At 36.4% G+C, this 18829-nt stretch overlaps 2 long non-coding RNA genes across 2 annotated transcripts; one reads left to right on the top strand and one right to left on the bottom strand.

The window, feature by feature from the left end:
• Positions 1-928: 928 nt before the first annotated feature.
• On the bottom strand, positions 929-8335 carry LOC148780411 (uncharacterized). Its single transcript, XR_016041451.1, has 2 exons — positions 7641-8335; positions 929-2073 (listed from the first exon to the last, which is right to left on the bottom strand). It is a non-coding gene; the product is annotated as an uncharacterized LOC148780411 (long non-coding RNA).
• LOC148780412 (uncharacterized) lies at positions 1862-4441 on the top strand. The gene is made up of 2 exons (XR_016041450.1): positions 1862-2113; positions 4182-4441. It is a non-coding gene; the product is annotated as an uncharacterized LOC148780412 (long non-coding RNA).
• Positions 8336-18829: the final 10494 nt, after the last annotated feature.

The following is an 18829-nucleotide window of genomic DNA, read 5'->3' as shown; positions in this document are numbered from 1 at the left end:
CATCCTTTAGGGTCCTACACATATGGGTGGGGGAGTGTCATATAGGATCATTTTTCAAAATTGTATATATGTTCTTGATACATAATTTATATATGTTCTTGATAGGTAGAATGTATATATGTTTGATAAAATTGATGTATGCTCAACAAAATTAGGGACAAATATATGTTCTTGTTTCTTTCAATATAAGAATACTTTTTTTTTTTCAATTTTTCTTGTAATTATATTCAATTCTATGTAATGAATATATAATTATCATGGGAAAAAAACTTGTATTTTTCAATTTTATCATCAAGTTTTTTAATGTAATAAAATGTATGTTCTTGATACATACTTAAATTATTCTTGACTGGGATATTAGTAAAAAATGTGATGGTCCATGCTCACTTCATAGTATCTTATTCTTATCCTACTATTTGATTTAATGTTGTGTTGAAAATATTCTAATTTGGAGCATGCTAGCTTATTACTCTAGTTTGATTTATGCGAGAGTACTTACTTTTTTATAACAACTAACTTCAAATGTGTAAATTTGAAATTATATTGATATATGGACACCCACCTTAAAACATACATGATCTGTCTTTGACTCCTTGGAGCATGCCATGGTGGTGAAAGACTCATCTAGAACTTGAGGTGGGACTCAACATAGATCGCTGGTTGTAATAAGAACACAACTTCTAAAAGAAAAAACATATTTTGGGTTTGATGCCCAAAGCACAAATGTCATTTGACTAAAGTAATATTAGTGGGTCATGAAAATTCCATGATATTTTCTCAAAAATAAAGAAATGGTAAAATAGTTTTCACAGTCTCGTTGAATATTCATTGTGATTTTTTTACCATTTGCATACTCAACAAGATATCAGGATTTCAAAATCTAAGGATGAACCTGCATAGCAACATGGGGTCAGAGTTGATCCAAATAAGAAAGGCAACGTAATATATAATTATTGCCACTAGTGGCATAAACCGGTTCAAACAACATTTGGTAGGGGTTAAGAGGGAGGTCATTCGATGCAACCATATACATGCCGACGTTAGGAGACAAATGGCAGCTCTCCTCAAGACTTATAAGGGTAAGAAGATAGCTAGAGAGAAGTTGAATGAGGAGATCACCAACTTATATATGTCATCAGGTGCGGTGGATCCAGACAGCAATTCGACCACGACATGGAGATTGCAATGAGAGCCAGCTTAGAAGAATTGCACCAGTGGGAGAGTGAGATGGATATGTACAGAGGCCCCCGTCTGAGCGTGCATGGAGGGCTCGATTTGAGCATGTATGGAGCGCCCGCCTCGAGCATGTATGGAGGGCCTGCTCAGAGCATATATAGAGGGCCCAACCCGAGCATGTATTGGAGGGCCCAGCCTAAACATGTATGGAGGGCCTAGCAGAGGGGCACCTGGTGTCAGTTCCACAACAGAAGGGTCATTAGGGGCAACCTCGTCCCACGATGTAGAGGATGTTACTCATGTCATGGCTAGCATGAGAGGAGCATTGTAAGGACCTGGACCATCCCGGCCGATTGAGTGCACGACGGGATAAGTAGAGTGTGGGCCGTGCGGCGATAGAGGGAAAGAAGAGTCGCGTGGCAATGGGTCGCGCAGCAATGTGAGTCGAGCGGCGATAGGTCTCGCGGCGATGATGTTCATGGCAGGTAAGCGCTGGAGAGGCTCGAGGCGGTAGGCGCGTGGTGATAAGAGCGCGCGGCGAAGTGAAGGACGCGCGACGCAACGAAAGGAAGAAGCGTGTGGCGAAGTGAAGGGCGCACGACACAAGCAAGTGGTAACGCCGCGCGAAGAGTGGGCTATCACCGACTGGTCACTACCGCCCGTGTTTCTGGCATGCTTGAGGTGGGAGTGCCACTTGGAGAGTGCATGCTGACTTTAGCCACTTGCCCAGATTTTTAAGCCTTTTGGCGCCACTAGGACAGCTACCCTACCTTCAAGAGTACTTAACCCTCTTCTCTAACCCACGAGACTCATTTTTCCGCCATTTCTCTCTCTTTTGCTAAGGTAAGGTTTGAAGAAGTGACTGTTGGTAGGCAGCCATTGTTGGGCAGGTGAGAGCTGTGAGAAGAGAAGTGGAGAGGACACCATCGTTGTTTATGTAAGTGGATCCATCACCATCGCATTGCAATCATAAGGATGCATGGGGATTTATGCATGTGTAATGAGCAATGGAAGTATATGTGATGTAGAAAATCTTTACACCTTTTTCACTGAAAATTTGGGGCTTTTGTTCTATGATAATAGTGGATATTGTAAATAAAAGTATGATTTTTAGATTATGTAAGAAATGCATGTTGTGTGTGTACATCTTGAGAGAATGGTTGTTATTATGTTCCTCACCATGAAATGAAGGTCATGGAATGTGTTCTTGAGATATGTTATATGCCACTGTGAAATTCTAGAATTATGTGTGTGCTTGAAGGAGACTTTTCAATAACCAAATGGGGTCTGATTGACCTCAAATCACTGCCATTGGAAAGATGTATGAATCAAGTAAAATGTTTGTTTTTGCCCACTGTTGAAATTCCTTACAAAAATAAAATTATGCTTCAAAATTAAAAGGTATATCACATTTAACTATTTTCCTGGATTTTTCACTAATACCATTGTGATCATTGATTTTAACTAACCAAACGAGATTCATTTTTGGCCAAACCATAGCTATTTGAAATATCTTTGAATGGGCTAAAATTTGCATGTAGAAACTATTTTTGAAATTCTTCTTAGATTGAAAATTATACCTTTTTTTTATGAAGGAATGTCATTGTGGATAGAGTTGATAAAACTTTAAAACTCTCACCTCGCTTGGCACGAATCTTTGTACTACCAAATGAAATCCAAATGCTTTCAAATTAACTTTGTTAGAAATATGTACGTCTTGGCTCAAACTTTGATTTTGAAATCGTCACAAGTTGCTTTACGGTTTGGGAGTTATAGTAATATGAAACAGGGTATGTCGCTGCCCCCTTTGCACCGTAGGGTGCAACTAGTAAACCCCTACCTCTTTGAACTTTTAAGAGGTCAAACAGAGTCCAATTGTCTTCAAAATAATCCCATTTGAAGGATTGTGGGTTTAGTACAAAATTTATTTTGGAATTATCTTCAAACTCTAAACGGTCTAAACGTTACGACCCTAATAGTGAGCATATATCATTGCATTGATGGCAGGAAATCGAGTTGTACGGCTTAACTGGAATAATGCGTTAGTACTATGGTTATGTCATTATGAGATTGCTTAAATGTGATATGCCACTATCGAATGTGATATTGTTGCTATCATGATTAAATATTGATATCGTTATAATGTGATACTATGCTGCTCATGCGATATGTGAATAGATACCTACTGTGTGAATGATGGTATCATGCTGCTCATGCGATATGTGAATAGATACCTACTGTGTGAATGAAGGTATCATGCTGCTTATGTGATATGAGAAAGGGGTACCTATTGTATGAATGATGGTACTGTGCTGCTTATGTGATGTGTGAATGGGCACCTACTGTGTGAATGATGGTACTGGCAGCTGCCTAATGGGAATGGCACTACTATGTGAATGATGGTGTCAGCAGCTGCGATCTTCCCTTGTCTCCCATGATAGGACGGGAGTCAGGATGTGAATAATTGAGAGGGTTGCGCCCCCCAGATTTACATGGGCACTGCGCATTGGGTCACCCAATGGTAGTGTAACGCTCTCTCCCCAGAAGGGCATAAGTAGATGGTCGTGTCTTGCAAGGCTACTGCCTATTAAAAACCCCAAAGCGCGCTAGAGATATATATGTATGTGCGTGAGGGCATTATGAAGTGGGGCACCCACTTGTCATTATCCTCTTTCTTGAATGAGCGTAGAGGTTTTAAGCAGCAGGATTGACTTAACCTGAGCAATAGAACTTCTACTTTGGGAGTAGGGCCTTGCTAGTTTTGTGACTGTGATCTGTTGTCCTTGTTGTTCTACTTTAAGTAAGATGGAATTATGCATTGTATATTAAATTTCTTTTATCATATTATTGTTAGAATGATGAGGAGCATATTGGAGGATTCACTTGATACCTGGTGATTGTATGTGCATTGCATTTTGTTATCACTGTTATGTTAGTTGGGATGCATTGATGTAGATTCGCTTACTGGGCTTTTAGCTCATTCCATCTTAATTTCATAATTGTAGAATGAAGAGTATTGACATCTGTGCTAAAGGTGGGTGGCCATTGGGGGTTTGAAGCTTGAAGTCGAGGAGTTGAAAAGCCGTCCTCTGAAGACTTTCATAGTATGTTTTTGGTGGTCTCAGCATATGATGAACATTTCATTTTGTGTATTTTGGGCCAGTAGTGGCTTGAAAGAATTGTAAGAACTTTTGATGTTGAATGAATGAGATGGATGTACTTTTAATTTGATTTTTGTCAGTTGAATGGATTTATTCTAGTTTTCTTTCATGTTTTGCTCTTGATTTCACGTTTTATGCGTTGAGCCACTCCCACCTGAGTGACGTTCGCGACCTCCGATCACGATCCCGTGCTTTGTCGCCCTCGAGGCGTAAATCTCAACAAATGGTCCTGAAAGGCATGACTAAAAGTGCATGTAATTTAATGATAAGGGGCATATAGAAATGGTGGTATGATAGTGCGATCCCCGTCAATGCAGGCAATAGCCCATTTTACCCCTCTATAGTTGTTAAAATTCAGAAAGCAGAGACTGGGGTGAAACCTCCTACAACATATAAGCTTAGTGGAGCAATCTTATAGGTAACGGTTGGTGGGACAAAGTCAATAAAAGAGACTACTTAAACTTTCTGGTTTAGTGCTCCCTTGGTATGACCTTCTTGTCCAGTAGAGATGTCTTTGGGGTAACGAAGGAAGCAAAGTTGATTGCACAACTATTGTATCAGATTGTCATGGAGGTGAGAGTGAAGCATATGGTCCAGGTTGTTACAGATAACACCAGGGCTGGTGTTTCAGCAAGGTCAAAACTGATGGCAAAAATTAAACATTTAGTATGGACCCTGTATGCTACCCATTATATTAGTCTATATTGGAGGAGATTGGTGGACTCAAGAATGTGAAGGAGGCTCTTGCATCAACAAGGTCGATCACAAAATTATCTACAACCACTCCAGAATTATTCGGGCTCGCTTTGCGACGCACTACATGGCCATGAACTCTATTGTACAATTATAAGTCGCATTGAAGAAGATGTTCACTAGTGAGGAGTGGACAAATGACAAACTTGCAAAATCTCGTGAGGGCCATAATTTCTTAATAGAGATTATGGATTAAGTGTGCCTACATCCATTTTGCAAGTACTCTTTTAGTAACATTACTAATAATGGTGGATGATGACAAGAAATCCACCATGGGGATCCTCTATAAAGGGATAGAGAGGGCGAAGAGATATATTCAAGAGAAGTGCAATTTTTCCAGTAGTGGTAGATATCATAGAAAGAAGGTGGAATAATCAACTGGGCCACTCAATCCACTATGCAGGTGAAATGTCTATTTATATGCTTAGAAAGTTTAGATTAAAAGTTTTCATCGATTTCAATTTATATAGTTTCTCTATTTTTGTATTGTATAGGTTCTATTTCAACCCCAGTTGTTTCTACGTTGTGCCTATTATTCTTGACGATGCTATAGAAGGGGTGAAATATAGTATCGAGATGTTGGAGAGGAACCGTAGATCCCAATTAGCAGCACTAAGTGAAGCAACATTCAAAAGTTATTGTAGCCTATAAAAATTCCATTACTTGATGCACTTGATGCATAATTAAAGCATTAAAGCATAATGTCTTTTGCAAATGTCTATGTATAGGGACGTAGAAGGTTCATTTGCAAGAATACTTGTCATGGCTTCTCAAAGTACGATGGATCTAAGTAATCTAATATGCAATTAAATATTCTTTCACACCATTTTCTTTATGAAATATTTCATCTTTTTATAATGCACTTTACATCTCATTTCAGCTACATGGTTGGAGAGTTATGGAGGAAACACACATCACTTAAAGATGAATGTAATGTTTATAAATATTGTAATCTCTCTCTCTCTCTCTCTCGACAGAAAGCAACTCCTTTTATTGATCAATGCATTTACATCTTACATTCATTAATCCATTATAAGTTTGCCAAAAGGCGAATGCATCAAATCTTTCTCTCTAGCAAAGCTTGTTAGCAAACAATTCTCTCTCTAACGATGCTTGTTAGCAAACAATGAGATTCTCTTGTAGCAGAAAGGTGTTTGTAAGTTGATGCACATGGAACTCCCTATAGGTTAACTTAAACTCTCTCTCTCTCTTGTAAGTTGATGCACATGGAACTCCATACAGGTTAACTTAAGCTCTCTCTCTCTATTTGAACCCAAACAATGAGATTCTTTTATAGCATAAAGTTGATTGATCTCTATTTTAGAGAGAGCGAGGGTGTATAGGTGCTCAACTTTGAGCTTTTGTGTTCAAACTCAAATTTTAGGCAGAGAGATGGCATGTAGTAGAGGAAAGAAGTTTGTATGTGGTGCTCTAGGTTTATTGTGCCCCTCTATTTTTTTCTCTAAAACTCAATCGCTCTAAAATCTCTAAAATCTACTCTAAGTAGAAACTCAATTTCTCTTTTTTTTCTAAAAACCCATTATCTCTCTCTAGAAACCCAAATAAAATAATTAGCATATTTTTTTCTTATAAGAAAAGTTTGGAGAGATTTTTTTAAAAAAAAAAGTCTAAATTGGGCCAAGCTGAGCTTCCGGGTAATTCCAGGCCATAACGGGTCTTGCCATGGCCTTTAATGAGTCGGCTTTACCGGGCATAGTTTCGGGCCGGGCCTCACCGGGCTAGGGAGAATTGGCTCCATGCCGGGCTGGCCCCGGGCCTTGCCAATTGGCATCCCTTGCGAGCAAGAGTATGGGGATCAAAAAGAGAGTAGGGGTATCACGAGGGTTGGGCAAGTCTTCGAGACTTTGGGCAAGAACAACAACAGTTCTCCAACCGTGAGGGATGTGGGTATAGTCAGGTTGGCACCGAGGATTCTAAGGCATACATGAGTTGACTCAATGAATTGTCGAGAGAATGTAATGAGATGCATCTGCGCGATTGCAACAAAGAATGAAGTTGTCTTCCATTTTGATATTAGGTTGTATTTTAGTTGTTGTATGCTCCATTTTGGACTTTGTATTTATATTTTTGATTATTATAGGCTATGTTTTTCATTGATATGAATGAATGGTTAATAGACATCGAGACAAGAAAACGATGTCTCAGTATTTACTTGTTTTTTCAAAGTAATGAAATTACATAATGCATCACTCCTAATTTCTTTTAAAAACTAGAAGAACACTATTTTTAAAGATTTATAGTGCTTTTTTTAAAAGAAATGTGGGACAAAACTTAGGGATTCGGCTGATTCTCCAATCCGATATGTTGATCCATATTTGGGGAGACCGATCGGAGTCACCGATCCATTTTTTAAAACCTTGCTATAGATTATCCCTTTTAAAAAATTAACATGTAGCATATGCACATGCGGAACTAGACATACCAAACCAACAAGATAGATAGTTCAATAGAATGAGAAATAGTACTGAACATTAAAAAAAAATGAAATTTTGAATGCAAAGGAAACAAGAGAGAGTGATATTCACTTACCGAAATCTTGCTCTTTCAAACCAGGCTCCTCTCTCACTCCTGCAATCCTATGAAGCTCAAATGCAGTCCTTCCGAATGGAGATACATAGAAGTAAACCTTCCGGTCATCAGCACCATCACTCAATATCATTTCCCTTATCTTCTACCCCACTTCCTCTGCATCTCTCCACCCCTTCTCAGTGAGACAAATTCTAGGGTCAGGAATTCGAGGATACGCAGATTCATCAACATTTCCTTCACTCTGACAGTGCCTAACGAGAATTATTTGACGAGGACGAGGACGAGGGCGAGGGCGAGGGCAAGGGCAAGAGCTCCTCAAAACGTTGTTCATCTCTGGAAAACGCATCTCCATTTCTGATCTTCCCTTCACTCGAGTTCTTCCTAGAGTGTCTTCACAACATTTTATTCGAAACGGCACTTGGGTTTTGAAGCAGCGGGCATAATTTGCTTGTTTCAGATGAGAGATTGCGGAATTACTTGAGGAGAATTCATGGGGAAGAAATGGAGATGCCCTAGCAGCCATGATTCCAAAGAGAAAGAGAGAGAGTAGATTTTAATGAGCAGCAGATGAGTGGCAACAGGAAATGTGTCATCTGCCCTGTAAGGGTTGAGAGAGAAGCTCACTCGCATAAATTAGACAAGGCGTTACAGAAGACGCCAATTTTGGTGTTTCTCAGCAAAAAAAACCCACGGTCGTTACTGAGCTTATGAACCTTGACAAAACACCATATATACATGCTGATCTTTTAAACGGATCGGTGAATCTGGATCAAATTGGATTAGTGGATCGGCGATTTGGGTCGGAGGATCAGCCGGATCCGGCCTTAAATTTTTTTTTAAAAAACATAACTTTTTTTTAGTTTCCAAAGAGGAAATAGAGACAGTACACTATAAAATTTAATTATTTTGCAAAAATACATTAAATTGAGATGCATTTTTGTGTCTAAGTGTTTATTGATATTAATTTTGATATATTACTTAAAAAACAATTATACGCATTTTATGATTCTTAGTGACGATCGATAATTATAAGAAATGAAGAAATAAGATAGACCTTGAAAACAAAATTCCCCAACAAATTTTCATATTATAACATGAAAAAAAAAAATTAAAAATGCTATTTTTCCTAAACTAAAAATCGAGCCGTAAAAATCATGATAATTATATAAAAAGCTGATTACTAATAGTTATCCTTTCTAATAGCATATGCATCAAAACCCTTAAAACATAAGTAAGTTATTAAATATTTTTCAATAAAATAGCATGTATTAAAAACCCCAAACGGGAGCTGATTTTGAGCTAGATCTATATAATAACCAGTATAGATCAAACAAGCTGGAGAAAAACAATCGTCGATAAATTCAGTAAAGATTCATTTGAACCAAATTTCACCTAATTTGTTGCAAAAAGGATGAAAAATCCATGTTGAGGCGGATTTCAGAAACCCTTAATATGTAGAAATTTCAAGGGAAAAACTCAAGAAAAATAAATACATTTATAAATGAATTGTAACTATATATCGGAAAAAATAAAAACAAAAAAACATAACAAATAATCTCCTATACAAAAATTATGAAGAATATAATTTACTTCATAATTTAATTATAATTTAATTTTTACAAATAACTATTTTTCTTCTTCCAAAGACTTTGCTTGAATATAGTATGTATTTTACTTAAGGGTTATATTAGGGTGCTCACATTATATATTATTTTATAATTGTACTCAACAAATTTTGGATACTTATATATCTTTGTTTTGTATATGAATCATTTTTTTTTATAAGAAATTTTTGGTTGGGATGTGATATCACATCCGTCCTAATGACAAAAAATATTGTATTATAAAATAAAAATATATAAACATCCAAAATTTATTGAGTAAAATAGTAAAAATGCGGAGAGAAAAAAGTGAGCCTCTTCTCGTTACTTCTTCTCAAGTTTTAGGATGCTTGAAGCCAGAAAATGACTCATTGAAAATCCAAAACATTTACACGTTTTCTCTCTCTTGCCTTGTTTACATCTTTGTACTAGGTACGGGGGTATACTTCATGACATCGTAGTTATTCATTGTTTTTAATATATTTGTAGTCATTTAAAAGATGAAGTTTCTATACGATCCAGGCTTTTTGAAAAGAAAATAAAGCCTTACCTCAAATCCACATCCGGAAGGCATTTCGGCATTGGAAATCTTTACAATGATTCTAAATTTAATTTTCAGCACTGACAATAAAATTTGAAACTCAAAAAATGGCATAGATCTTGTGGATCTGTGACCACTTAGTTTTAGGAAAAATTGAATGGTCTGGATGATTTGTTATAATATACACTATTTTTAGAATTTAAAATCCTGATTTTTTTCACAACCATACTGTTCAAGCTGAGATGATCGATTTAAAGCTATTTCAACACTTGAATTACAATTTTTGATGAATTATAAAATGAGGCTTTACTTATTTTGATGGGGCTACAGCCCTATGAAACCATTTTCCTTATTTAAATAAGTTCTTTGTATTATTATTTTATTTTTTCATTATTTTATTCCCATTTTTTAGAGTTATTGCTATCTCAATCAATTCTTTTAATGACAATTTTTCCAGTTACTTTTTTTGTTTTTTGTATGTTCTACTACGATGGCTATTTGTGGTTGTTCCACTATATGAAAAATTGTGTGTTATATAAATTTATTAATTTTTATTTTGATATATTATTTAATTTTACTATTTCTTCTTTTTGTTGTCTCATTATAGTTGTTATGCGTAATCAACTGGTTTACATGAAACTTAAGAGTACAGAATAACTCCAAGTTGCGTACTTCCCTCTTAAAACATCAATCGAGGGATGCCCCTCTCGCCCCTACGCCTTCGGCAGTACTTGGTAGTTTTAACATTGGAAAATTGGTTGGTGTGTCCAAGCCCGCATCTGTTACTAATGCGGGCTCGGAGATCTACATCGTCCACCAAAATTGGGTCCCGTAAATGATAGTCCTCCAAAGAAAAAATAAAATCAACGACTCAAATATTTTCTTCAAAAAAGATATTTTTTAGTTTTTAAAATTTATTTATTTATACAAATTAATAATTTTCATGTTAAAGATTATATATTTCTTAAAAATTAGGATCAAATTTTATTTCAAAAATAAATTATTAAGAGGCTGTATTTCTACATGCGAGTCTGTGGGCTCATAAAAACCATGTCTTTTAACATTTTAGTATGCTTTTCGTTTTTTAATATAGACATTATTGTTTGAAAGATTCAAGGGATAAACTATTTAACATCTCAAGTATTTCTTTTGATTAGTTAAGTTTTGGGTGTATTATGATAAACGGGAGAAATTTTAAATACTACATAATTTAAAATATGTTTCGTTTTAATACATTGCTCTTTCAATAGGGCCTAACGGCTGGCTTATATGATATTTATGGCTAGGTTTTTCATCATTTTATATCTCTTCCACTTACCCGCTATTATTTGCCTCAAGCTAGTCAAATGCCAAATGGACGCATCCCATAACTCGGCATATAGAATAATTCGTGGATACCCAAAATAGAGTAATGCCATCTATGTCTCAGAAATTTATTTTTCTTGTGTATCATATACTTTATTTACAATTTAACTTCTTTCTTTTTTTTAAATTCAATGGGAAGACATGCCCTATCCGTTTAGATTAGAAGTTAGATTTTAAAGGTGTTAGCAGGGTAGTATTAGCAGTAGGAATGAAAACCACATGTAGTGACTAGGCGTGGGTTGCTACCACCACGGCCCCAACCCCATTCTTGCAATACAATTTATCATTTTGCAACATGAAAACTGCATGTTCGGAACGTGCGACCAAATGATACATTCTACAAGTAATAGATATTTTGATCCAGTATTTGATTAATCGGGTGAGCCAGCTCGGACTCGTCAGGAGTATCTCCTAGGTTGGTCCAACCCTAGGATCCTAAATTATAAAAATTAGAAGTTTATTTGTAATTTTTTTTTATCAATTTGGAAAAGATTAGAAAGTGTTTTAATATTTTCAGAGCCACTAGAGGACTCCGTCAAGGGGATCCTCCATCCCTATTTCTTTTCTCCCTTTATGCAAAATGTTTTAGCATATTGATACAGAATGTGGAAGCAGGTTTTTTTGGTGGCTAAGTCGGGTCCAACTATTTCCCATCTTCAGTATGCTGATGACACCCTTATTTTTAGCGATGCTTGAGAAATTCAAATCGCTAACTTAGACTGTTTCTTCGATTGCTGTGAGGCCACCCTGGGTCTTAAGGTTAATTACAGTAAAACCCTTTTGATTGGGGTAAATTGCTCCCCTGATCTGTCTCTCTCTTTGGCTAACCGATTGGGGTGTAAGGTTGGATCCTTCCCTTCACCTATCTGGGTATCCCTATTTCTGAGTCTAAGTCGTCCTCTTCAGTTTGGGATCAGGTTATTCAAATGGTCCAATTTAAGTTGGATTTGTGGAAGCCGAAAGACCTTTATTTGGGTGGTAAAGTCACTTTGTTACGAGCTTGCCTTGCAAATTTGCCCATTTATCTTATGTCTCTTCATCTTATGCCCGCTTTAGTTATCAAGAAGATTGAACATATGATGTGTAACTTCTTGTGGGTGAGTTTTGGGCTTGAAAGAAAGTATCATTTACTTGGATGGGATCAGGTTTGTACGCCTAAGAGTGAAGGGGACTGTGAATTCACAAGCTCAAGTTTATGAATGAAGCTTTACTATGTAAATGGTGGTTGTATAGCTTCCACTGCAAGATCAACTTTGGTTTCAAACTCTTTCATCAAAATATGGCATGGATAGGCAGACTTATGGTTGGGTGGTGGTCATCCTAATGAGACTTCTTTTCTTTGGAGGCCTATCTATAGATGCAGGCCAATGATTGCTAGTCACTTCCGTTGGGTGGTGGGCAGTGGGAGCGCAATTTCTTTTTGTCATAAAAATGGCTTGGAGAGGTGCCTCTCAAGCTTTCTTTTCCTGATTTGTATGCCAAAGTTTCGCAACCAGAAGCAAAGATTGCCAGTATAGTAGATTTGAAAGGTCCTCATCCTTCCTGGCATATCTCTTTCCCCTATAATAGACTCAATGACGACGCTTTCCAGTAGTGATTGCAATTATTGGAACTCCTTGATTCATTTTATATCTCCCCGGGCTCTGAGGATCAACTTGTGTGGGAATTGGAAACTGATGGTCCCTTTTCTGTAAAATCGTGTTACAGGTTCCTCTTCCATGATAGATGGAGATGGTCTCTACCCCTTGTGGCAAAAATCTGGAAGTGGACTATCCCTCACAAGGTACAGGTTTTGTTACAGTTGCCTGCCTAGAATAAAATATTGACGGTTGATAACCTTATCAAGAGGGGTAAAATGTTCCCTAACATTTGTATGATTTGTAAACTTGATGAGGAAACTGGGAACCATCTTTTTCTCCATTGCAATGTTGCATCCAAAATTTGGTACTGGTTCTTTGATCTACTATGGATCCATGCCTCTATTCCGAGATCGGTCATGGACATTGTTTCACTACTTTCTCTCCCATTTACCTTCTGGAGGTTCTTTAGTTTGGAGTATAGCTCGTGGTGCAATGCTATGGGAAATTTGGAAGGAAAGGAATAGGCGAATCTTCGATGGTATTAGCCTATCCTTTGATTGGTTATTAGATAACATTATGATCACTATTTGGCAGTGGTATTCGGTTACTAAGGATGGATGAGGCCTTTCTCAAGCGGATGTTATGGTTAATTTGTAAAACTTATTTCTATTGGGGAAAGTTAAGATGCATCCTTATTGTTTCTGGACTCCACCACAGATGGGCCGCTTCAAAATTAATTTTGATGGCATCTCTTTTAGTAATCTTGGTTTGGCTGGCATAGGTAGTGTCTTACAGAACAATTTGGGTGAGATTGTCGTCTCCTATGCGGGCCCTATTGGTTCAGCTACGGTGAATCATGTGGAGTTGGCTTCTTTATTGCAAAGACTTAAACTCATTAAAAAATTGGCTCATTGTTGTATTTATGAAGGAAACTCTTTAAATGTTATAAGTTGGTGTAAAAAGGAGTCGAACACCCTGCGGTTACTTCGGTCTCTCTGGCTAAAAATCATGTATTTGGTTGCTCCCTTTTTTATTTCCTTTACTCATGTTTATCGTGAAACCAATGTTGTTGCTGGCTCCGTTGCTAAAGGAGGGGCTCTTTTGCCTTCTCTGTTAGTTTCTAATGATGTAATCTCCTTTGAGTAATTTTTGTTAATAAAGTTTGGAACTTTTGTCAAAAAGAAAACAAAAAATGTCAAAATAATCAAACTTTCCTGCAATAGGAGAGACATGTTAGCCTACGCCGTGTGAGCTTGTGTCAACACGTGTTTAAGTATCCATGCATATCGACAAGACCTACATAGGGCAAGCAATGGACCTAGACTAGACCTGGATCCTGATAAGGATAAAAAAATTGGACGCGAGGAGTAGGGTATAGGTCTACGTAGACTCGACCCAACCTGACATGAATAGTGTTGATATTTAAATGATATATATGATATTTAAATAGAATTAAAATAAGGGTGTGGTTTCTAAAAGGTTGCAACCTTAAACAACCCAATTACGGCGCATCTTCAAATTTTATCAAAACATGTAATTTTGGTATTAAAAATTCTTAGAATTATCTGAAAAATCTATTTTTATATCTAATTATAAAACTGTAAACTCCAAAAAAATTTAAAATCAATTAGATCTATAAACGTATGAAAATCTTGAAAATGGACAGTCTAGATAATGTGTTGTAAGATGCACTATTTTTGAAACTCAAAATCTCTTTTTTTTTTTTTTTCATATCCATACATCTCAATGTTAAGATGATCAATTAGAGGGTTTTTCAACATTACAACAACCTTCTACAATGGATTTTTGAGTTTCATATGTAATTCTATATTTTAAGGTCGCAACCTTATATAAACTTTTTCATTATAATATTTTACTACGCATGTATATATTTAACAATTTTATGAAATACATTCAAATATATTTAATTTTTTGGTTGGGTGTAATCGGGTCCGGGCCGGATCCCACATTATATTTTCGGGTCAGTGTTCTATAATATTATTTTGGGTCTGGGTCCATGTTTGGCCGCACTGAACCCGACCAGACCCATGCCACCCTTAGACACGAGAAAAGGAAGGTAACTCTAAATATAAATAGTGTTTATTCAATGAATTAAAACATTTGAGGAAACTTAAAAAGGGTGAGGTTTATAAATGGCATCACCCTTATACGGTAGAGTAATGCACCGTCCAAACCTTGATAGAAGATGCAGGTCTTTTGCTGAAGACCCCTACTATACTACGATGGCTTAAAATCTTTTCCGTTTCTAATTATGAAATTTAATAAAGCTTTAAAAATGGTGTAAATAAAACAGAATCGTAAATAACATCTAAAACTTGATATCATTGTCATTTCATATCCATTTCTTTCGAAGTTGTGATGATCAATTGAAAGATAGGACACTATTTGGGAGCTCTTATTACCATTTAGTGATATTGTTCCCGAATATTACGAGTAGTATCTCTGTGGCTTTTTTTTTCCCCCCTAATTTGTCTTTCATGTCCGGCAATGAAAACACTGGCCAGTTTTAATTTAAAATGCAAAGAGTTGTCCGGCGTTCTTGTTATTGAACAAGTAGCTTCTTTGTTTCTTTGTTGTGTGGTGTTTGGATTGCCAGACAACTGAATCCCCCAAAACCAAGTCCGCCCTTTCTTCCCATCGTTTCTCTTCTCTCATGTTATGTCTTTCTTCTCTCTATAACCCAGAGCCCTCTCTCTCCACGGAGTAGCCATCTGGAGCCACAACCACAGAAATTCCGCCCTCTAATCAGCTGTGTAATTTGCTCTTGTTTAAATTTGGGGAAAATTAGATGAATTGTGGATTAGGGTTTTGGGTATAGAAATACCTCAAAACGTGTTAAAAAACACTTTATTTGTGATTTCTTTTGTGTTCTTTCTTTTCATGATGATCTCGTGGTTTTAATGGTGGTTATTGGCACATTCACCTTGAAAAAGCATTTGGGTTTTCTGTGGGTACTTTGCTTTGATTTAATGGCAGTTTCATAAAAAGTTTTTCGAGGGTTTTGGATTTTTTTCTACATTGCGCTTGAATCAGGATGTTTGTTTTAGGCAGGATTGTTGAATAAAAATATTAGAATAAGGATATTTGGGGGTCCTTGAGTTTTTTCTTCAGTGTTTGAATTCTCTGATTATATTACAACTAGTAAGAAATAACTTTAATTGATTGCTTAGAGCTCATTTTACGAGGACGTTTTCTCTAAATATAAAATTTCAACCGACAAAATTCCTCGAATTCTTCTTCATTTACAGGTAATCGGTCTGCAAATCCATTCATTTCGGGTTTTACTTGAGAAATCCTTTCTTTCGACTGTTAACTGATATTTTTTTTGATGGATTTCTTGGGGAGAACCGTACGAATTTATTGAATATGACTCATGGTGTGAAGAAACCCTAGTTTTCATATCACGTTGAATGTCGCAGTAGATTTTGCATTGAATTTAGCTGAAGTAGTGTTGAATCTGAGGATAATGAGAAGCTTCTCATTTGTTGTGGTTGCTAATTTCTTATTTTATTCATGTAAAAACTAGGGATATTTTTCATCACTTTTCTTATGTAATTTTTTATAGATCATTTAGAGCTTTCTCAAATAAGGAAGTTAGGCTATGGACATTGGTCAAATTTCATGAGTTCATTCTTAAACTAAAATAATATTATCCTTGAAAACAAAGAACATAAAGCATAAGGTCACTATTAGATTGAACTTTCACACGCTAAAAAGATAATAAAACAAACATAAAAACCCTCAATCCGCCACCCTTTCTTGTTCTACTTCAAATCTCAATAAAAAAATCTTCAAATTTATTCCCTAATACTCCTAATGCATTCCACTAGCAAAAGCCTATTCAAACATATAAATATTATATCATTAAAGTGGTTTTATGATTTAAAAATTAGGTTTTTTAAGCCCCAATACCCCAATCTGTCATTAATCATATTTTTCTCCAAATTAATACACAACCATTACACATTTGTGAGATTTTCTTGATAACAGTACACATGTGAGAGATAGAGAGGAAAGAGAGAGCGAAAGTGAGAGCGAGAGAGAGAGAAGAAAAATGATGGGAAGAGAGGGCTTGTTAGGTTTTGACTATTCTAGAGAGCTGTTCGGTAATTGTTCAAAAAGGGAAAAGAGTTTTTTGGTATTTCGAATACCGGACAACAAAAAACTAGAAACTTAAACATAGCAAATTGTCCAGTAATGCAAACGCCAGACAACTTTTGGTGATTGTGGAAAGAATAACCCTCTTGTCGGGTGTTTCCATTGTCAGAAAAGAAGGCAACTTAGAGGGAAAAAAAAAAGAGGCCGCAAGAGGTGGTCCTCGTAAGGCCCCCCAAAAGGTGTCCGTATATAATTTGTTGAAGTTTTTTCTTTTTAGAAAAAACAAACTTTCCGTGGTGATTTTTGAGGTAAATGCTATGCATAAATGTTTCGTGTAAACTACTTCCTAGCTGAAAAGGCATTTTGGTTGAGCATAAGTTCGAACTCTTTTTGGTCAAGGACCTTGGGTTGCCGGTTCCATCACAGCCAACAAACCACAAAGGTTGGGATCTTTTGGTTTAAAACATTCGACGAGGGAGGCATAAATCATAGGGTATTTTGTGCATCGAAAATTCCAATGATTTGGTCGAAGAAACGAACTCTGAATGCACAAGGACTCGCGTGCTTTTGACCTTGACCCCCTTCTCACCATATTCAAAGAGTGATATATGCATTTCTTATGATGATGATTTGAAAGCCATTGCATAGTATCAACTTTTAGTATTGGGCTCATATTGGAGCTTATCCTTAATGCATTCTCTCTTTATATCGATGTCATTAAAAAAAATTTGGGACAAGCTTCTCTATGGGTCCTCAATATTTGGCACTGTGGAAGGCCCCTCCAAAACAACAATGTTTATATCATCTCCATTTCTTATAATTTAACCTGTGTCTCCCCCAAACCATATCCCCCCTTGAATTATCATCATGTTCAGTGACTAAGTGCTCGATAAATATCTAGTGAGAAAAACCAATGTTCTAGTACTCGAGTGAATGGGGGAATAAAAAAAATATGAAGAAAAAAAATATAAAAACTCCAAAATATATAATTTTATGTTTTCTATCGTTTTGGCAAAGATTGGGAAGTGTTTTGGCTATGAATACTTATTTTTATCTATTTATCTTCTTTTTAGATTATTTTTAAAATACCCCCAGTCACAAAATCCATTGTTTTTCACTAAATTTTCGACCTATTTAGATGTGTTTTGTTTAATTTTACTTTAAATATAGTTTTTACATTTTTTGAGATTTGTTTTGTATTTTTTTTAAGATTTCTTTTCTGCCCGGCCACGACCTACCCAACTTGGGCCGAGTTACTCAGACTCGGCCAGGCCCACGGCCAGGTTCCGGGGCTGAGTCATGCTTTCCTACACAGAAAAACAATTAATGCCAAGACCATAGCGATCATCCAAGTCATTTCTTTTTTCGTGGAAGTCTCACACACTGGTTGTTTGGTAGTATTTAAGCCAATCACAAAGTGAAATGTCACTGTTTTAACCTAGAATAGAGGACCATAGATTTTCCAAGTTTGTAGTCGAAAAGAGAAATCAACGAGAAAGAACGCATCAGAGTAGTTATAAAAAGATTCGGATAAAATACCCCAAGAAAGTTCAAAGTCAGGTTGGAGAAGTCTTATATGTTCATAGTAAGAACCTGCAGACCGGAGCCTTAGGTCAATTTTAAGTTACACTACGTCAATTCAGCATCATCCTTATATCAATTATTTAAGGTTAGTACCTGATGGAAAATAATTAAGTGGTCCTACTAGACCAAGCATTTCATTTCATTATATTATATGGGAATCAAACACCTTAATATCATCATCATCATCAAAGCTTTATACCAACTATTTAAAGTCAACATTTAGTAGGGAAAGAAAAATGAAGTGGTCCTGTAGGACCATGTGTTTCATTATGTTACTCAAAACACCTTAGGCTACTCACCAAAGGCAACAGAAGGCCTGGTTTGGGGGGTTTGATGAACCCTCAAAACACTCCTGATATCAATTGATCAAAAAAGAAAAGAATTTTGATTTAGAAAAAG

This window comes from Amborella trichopoda, chromosome 9 (genome assembly GCF_054954075.1).
Source record: "Amborella trichopoda isolate Santa Cruz 75 chromosome 9, AtrichopodaSantaCruz75HAP2 v2.0, whole genome shotgun sequence".
Lineage (NCBI taxonomy): Eukaryota > Viridiplantae > Streptophyta > Magnoliopsida > Amborellales > Amborellaceae > Amborella > Amborella trichopoda.
This window is presented reverse-complemented; position numbering and strand designations above follow the sequence as displayed.